The 6,020-nt window shown below is 44.5% G+C and overlaps 1 pseudogene across 1 annotated transcript; it reads right to left on the bottom strand.

Annotated features, from left to right (window-relative positions):
* Window positions 1-1,560: 1,560 nt before the first annotated feature.
* LOC149848813 (LRR receptor-like serine/threonine-protein kinase RPK2 pseudogene) lies at window positions 1,561-5,268 on the bottom strand (annotated as a pseudogene). The gene has a single exon (XR_016433130.1). The product of XR_016433130.1 is annotated as an LRR receptor-like serine/threonine-protein kinase RPK2 pseudogene (transcript).
* Window positions 5,269-6,020: the final 752 nt, after the last annotated feature.

Below are 6,020 nucleotides of genomic sequence, written 5' to 3' on the forward strand. Positions count from 1 at the left end.
GGAATCAAACAAGAAACAAATAAAAACTAAAATAAAATTGATCATTCTTATATTTCATGATTTTTCTGTAAGAGTTAAATTTTTGTTAAAATCTAACCATAATGGTTACCAATTTAAAGAAAGTACATGGAAAGTGAGTGAAAGCGTGAGAGAAAATACATGAAAAAGATGAAAAGAAACGTGAGAAAAGTATATAGTATGCATAAACCATGTCTATGAGAAGCATAAAAGAAGCGTGGGGTAATTGAGCTTCCCATAAAGTTTCAGAAGCGAGGAGTATCGCGCTTCCGAAGCGAGCTTCCCACCTACCTAACAAGCTTCCAGTAACTCTGATCCAAGTCAAATATATTAAGTAACTCTGATCCAAGTCAAATATATTAACTTTAAAGTTATTGTGAAATTTATTAGCTCTAAGCCTTCAATCATTTGTTCTGTTGCTTTATGTAGAATACAATTTGATCTCTACCTTAGATAAAACAATTCCTAACCTGCAGAATCTCAAACCTTTTCACTCCACAGAAATTGGATTACTGCATAAATAAGAGCTACCAAACGCAAGCAGCGAACATCTTGATTCACATGCTGTGATGTTCAAGTAATTGTCTTTAGATGGGGAAGCAGAATCAATTTCTGGCCATCTCCATTTGATAATATTCTTAAAAGAAAGAACATAGTGCTGGTATAATTTCCAGCATTCTAGGACATGCAGGCACGATAGCTCATGACTTATGACGCAGCATTTTCCAACAAAAACCGCTTTAAGAGCCAAAATATTTGAATGTTGTCATGTTCCTGTCTACTGACCACAATTGCAGCAGAAACATAGACAAGATGGTCAATAATAGTTGAACCATAGGAAAACAAAATACCGCACACAGGTGTTACAGAAATATCTAGTCTGATTCTGAATGGTTTTTTTTAGGTCTTGCCAACAACCATGCTGATAACAGTTCCATGTTTAAGAGCATTTGGTTAGAACCAGAATGTAGTAGCAGACATGATTCTGTGGCCAGCTTTAGCAGGAGACAGTAACCATAAGACAACATGACAAATAAGCTTTAGCAGGAGACAGTAACCATAAGACAACATGACAAATAACCTAGTTTCACATTCTTCTAGGCAGTATTTTGGTTTGAAACAATTGGTTAGAATTGAAGTCAGATATACAAGTATTTGGATAGACAGGAAAATCAACAGGGTACTTGACCCATTCTATTTCACTGTTTTGGCAGCAATTCAACAGAATTTAGGTTCATCAATTTGAACTCCAAGTTGCCTTCAGCATATTACAGGTACCCAGATGGAATTGAGCTTGGCTAAAATCAGATGGACTAAATCAAAACATAGCCTTAAAGATGTAATTCCTCATCACCTTGTTATTTTCTGTAACTATTAGTGTGTGTGTTTTTTAGAGAAACTATTAGTGTGTTAATGATGAAACACAGATATTGTTTAGTACATCATAAGGAGAAAACAAAAGGAAAACAAGAAATTTAAGTGACTGGTAGCATTACCAGAGAGAGAGAGAGAGAGAGAGAGAGTTGAGTGAGTCAAATATGACTGAGAAGCTGGATGTTTATTTACAATACAAGATTCAGACCTGTGGTGACTTTGCAAACCACAGTGTATCCTACATAATCATCAGTGTACATCGTAAGAGAAAAAAGAAACAAGTTACATGATAAACTCAGTTGATATTAACATCTTTCATTAAATGGAAAACAGCTCAGACAATCTGAGAAGCTGAAAAAATATTGGGCTAACTGGGGCCATGAACATACAGCTCTGGCATCCTCTGCACAAGTTGAATCTGTTAATCTTAAATCTATATGCTAGCATGCTGGAGGTTGAAGTTGCTTCAACCGTTGGACGACTTGCTTCATTGAAGGTCGAATTGAGAGGGAGTCAACAGTACACATGACAGCCAAGTGCAACGTCTCTACCAAATCATCATGGGGGCCAACATCCCAAAGCCCAGCTGTGAAAAACTCGCGAGCACGCCCCTGCCTAAGAAGCATGCAAGCCCAAGCAACAATGTTGAACCCATTACCATAGGAGGAAAATGATGGGTCTAAAGCTTTCTTATCAGATATCAACTCCAACAGCACGACACCATAGCTATAGACATCGGCCTTATCAGAAACCCTGCAAGTCATTGCATACTCTGGAGCAACATAACCAAAAGTTCCGGCCACATCAGTTGTTGCATGGGTTTCGGAAGTACCCAGTAGTCTAGCCAATCCAAAATCTGAAAGATATGCCGTGTAATTGTTATCCAACAATATATTGCTTGGTTTGATGTCCCGATGAAGGACCCGCGGAACACATTCATCATGTAGGTATGCAAGCGCTCGAGAAATATCCAGAGCAATCTTGTGGAGCATCCTCCAATCTACTGCTCTCTTAGACCTCTCCCGAATAAATTTTTCCAAATTACCTCCTGGCAAATAATTATATATAAGAAACATCTCAGTCTCACTGGCATGAAAACCAATTAAAGTCACTAGATTAGGGTGCCGCGCTCTTCCAAGGGTTTTGATCTCAGCTTCAAACTGTTGGACACCCTGAAATCTACCAACGGACAGCCTCTTTATGGCAACCAGAACTCCAGGGGAGATCTCAGCTTTGTAAGTAGCTCCAAAACCCCCATTGCCTATGCAATTGCTTGCATTAAAACCCACAGTTGCCCGCACAACATTCTCAAACGTTAGTGTCACTCCTAAGTTAGAGAAAGTAATAACTTCCCTTCTACCAGGCCCCTGACCAACTGCCCTAGCTGTGCACCGCCTTGTGTAAAAAAGAAGTAAAACCAGAGCCAAAAGAACAGCAACTATAGCTGACGCTGATGTAATGGATGCAATCTCTATAGAATTGAACCCATTATTAATCTTGGATACACTTGCTGACGGAGGTGAAGCATAATGTGGTGGACTCCCAGCTTGTCCCTGAAGAGCATACGATGGTGATTCCAATGCCACTGCAGATACTTGACAGGGCTGAAGAAGAGGATTATCAATTACACTGCCACATCTCATCGGACTAAAATTTGAAGGTATGGGTCCAGAAAAATTATTGAAGGAGAAGTTAAATGTCAAAAGGCTTGCTACTTCAGCAAAATTGGAAGGTATCTGGCCCGAGAGATTGTTTTTGTCGAGTAAGAGAACAGTCAAGTTCCTCAACTTTGTTATCTCCCATGGAATCTCTCCTGATAGGCCATTCGAGGAAAGCGCCAAAACCTTCAGGGAAGGCAAGAGAGCCAAGTCCGCAGGAATTGTGCCCGTCAAGTTGTTCCCTGCCAATGAGATATACTGCAAGTTCTTTAAATGACCCAATTCCATGGGTATCGAACCCATCAGCTTGTTCCCACTCAAATCAAGGCTAACTAAGGAATCCAAATTCCCAATACTTGGAGGTACCATTCCTGTAATCAAATTACCAGACAGATCCAGTGCCTTGAGAGAGCTGCACCAAGTACCAAATTCAGCAGGAAGCTGACCAGATATCTCATTCTCACTCAATTTGGCAATAAACCCACTGAGATCCTTGCACATCTCGAACAAGTAAGCAGAGACCAGCCCGTTGATACCATTGTCACTTGCCAAAAGCGCATACACTGGATGTCTCTGCAATCTATCCGCTGAAAGCCGGATCCAAGGAACACCACCACTAAAGTTATTCCTGCTAAAATCATGAAATACAGTACCATCATTAGCTCCAATTGCAGGAAGCAAGCTAGCAACACGGGCACTGCAAGTAAAGAACGATGAATACACAGAACCAAAATCAAATGGGCCCTGTGCGCTTGCCACTGGTAAATTACTCGAACACCCATCATCAGCAAACGTTGGCACCAACCCGGACAACAGATTTCCACTGACATTAAACATGGCCATACACGGTAAAGGAAGTTTCTCGCTAAGCCCGCCGGTCAATCGATTCAAACTTAAGTCAAGGAAAACCAATTTTTTGCATTGCCCAAAGGCTACAGGAATGTTGCCAGTGAAGAGATTCTGTGCAAAATTAACCATTTCCAAGCTGCTGCAGTCTCCCCATTCAGAAGGGACGCTTCCTTCCAAGTTTGCGTTGGGTGCCCATATGATCCTAAGCATAGGAAGAGACGTCACATTGGCAGGAATCCCTCCTTCGAAGAGATTGAACTCACCTTTATCGTCGTCCTCCAAATATGAATTCACAGAGGAACTGAGAAATAGCGGTTCATAGGCATTCGCCAACACGAGGACTGACAACTGCAGGCAATTCCCGAGATCGGAGGGTATCGGCCCTGTGATACTGTTCCTCGACACGTCCAGGATCTCAAGCACGGAGAGGCTTCCTAACTCCGGCGGAATCGAGCTATCCAAAATGTTGGAGAACAGCAACAATGACCGGAGGCTCCTGCAATTTCCCAGTGTAGCAGGAATACCTCCGGTTAACCCGTTCCCGGCGAGATGAAGCCGTTCGAGGTACCCACAGTTGCGCCCCAGTTCATCCGGAATGGATCCAGAAAGCTGATTGAACTCCAAAAACAACCCCCTCAACCGAGGCAAGGACCCTAGCGACCCTGGCATCGTTCCGTTGAGCTGATTTCCGGCCAAATTGAGGTAATTCAACCCCAAGCAGCCAGAAATCTCACCCGGTATCGGCCCGGACAGCCGGTTGTAGCTGAGATCGAGCACCTCCAGCCGGCGGAGGCCACCAATCTCCCGCGGAATCGTGCCCAAGAGCTCGTTGAACGCGAGCGACAGAACCCTAAGCTCAGTGAGGCTTCCGACGGAAGGCGAGAGCTTTCCAGCGAGCTTCGCACCGGGCTCCCGCCGAGGCGCCAGCGGAGCCGAGCAGGAGGCAACCGGGGCAGAAGGCTTACCTCCCCCAGCCGTCAGGTTGAGAGCGACGACCCGCCGCTGGGCGTCGCAGGAGACGGAGAACCAGGCGCAGGCGTCGGCGTCGGCAGGGCTCCACCCGGAGAGGATCCCTGCGGGGTCATCGAGCGAGGATCTGAGCCGCAGGAGGGAGACCGCGTCGCCCCTAGGGTCGTCGGATCCGTCGAGCGCGAGGCAGCGCAGGAGGAAGAAGAGCGGCCACAGCGCGAGGGCTAGTGGTCCTCCGCGGAGTCGCCTTCTCGGAGGACGACACATCTCTATCTCTCTCTCTACTGTGAGTGTGGTGGTGGTGGTGAGGAGAGTCACTGGTTCAGAAAACCCTAATCCTAACACTACATACTGGTTCAGAAAACCCTAACCCTACAGGCAGAAACCATCTTTCTCTTTCTTCACTGAATCAGAGAAAGAGAGGAGAGACGAGAGAGGGAAGTGGCGATGAGAGTGGTAAAACGATGCCCAGTACGTAAACGCCCCTGATTTTGAATGAAACTACCCTTTTGGTACTGACCGAACGGTGTAGTACGAGATTACGGAAATACCCTTAGGAGAAGATCGAGTGGCCCGACTCCCGAATGCCCGGTGATTGGGATGCGGACTGTGCAATTGTATTTGTTGAATGACTGAAATGCCCTCTCAGTTTTTCTTTCCATCACTCCGGCTGGTTGCCAAATACAAGCTCCCAAACAAGTATTGTGTTAACAAATACCAAGGCTTTCAAATCCTGGACTTGGGATATCTTCTCAAACAAATCACATTTTTTTTTTATAAGCAAGCTGGGGTTAGGCCGACCCCTACCAAAACAACAGCCACCCCATCTCGCAAAGGGATTCGATCCTGGGCCTTCTGCTTGACAGGGGACCCCCGCTTACCACAACCTGATGTTAACAAGACTCGTGTGTATCTTAGAGTAAAAAACCAAATTATAGATAATTCAATATAAATGCTGCTAATGTTGGGTTTTTTTATGTGCACAAGCTTATCCTTGATATGTGAATCCAATCAACTGCCTACCTGAAGCATGCATCAGCACCATGGATGCCAAAGGTATGCACCTCAGTAGGAGATTAACCAACCCCAGGTCCATTTGATCTGGATCTGAAATACATTTCTAGAGCAAATTATCGATTAAATTAGATCCGT

The sequence above is a fragment of the Nuphar pumila genome, chromosome 1 (genome assembly GCF_984573655.1).
Source record: "Nuphar pumila chromosome 1, dmNupPumi1.hap1.1, whole genome shotgun sequence".
NCBI lineage: Eukaryota > Viridiplantae > Streptophyta > Magnoliopsida > Nymphaeales > Nymphaeaceae > Nuphar > Nuphar pumila.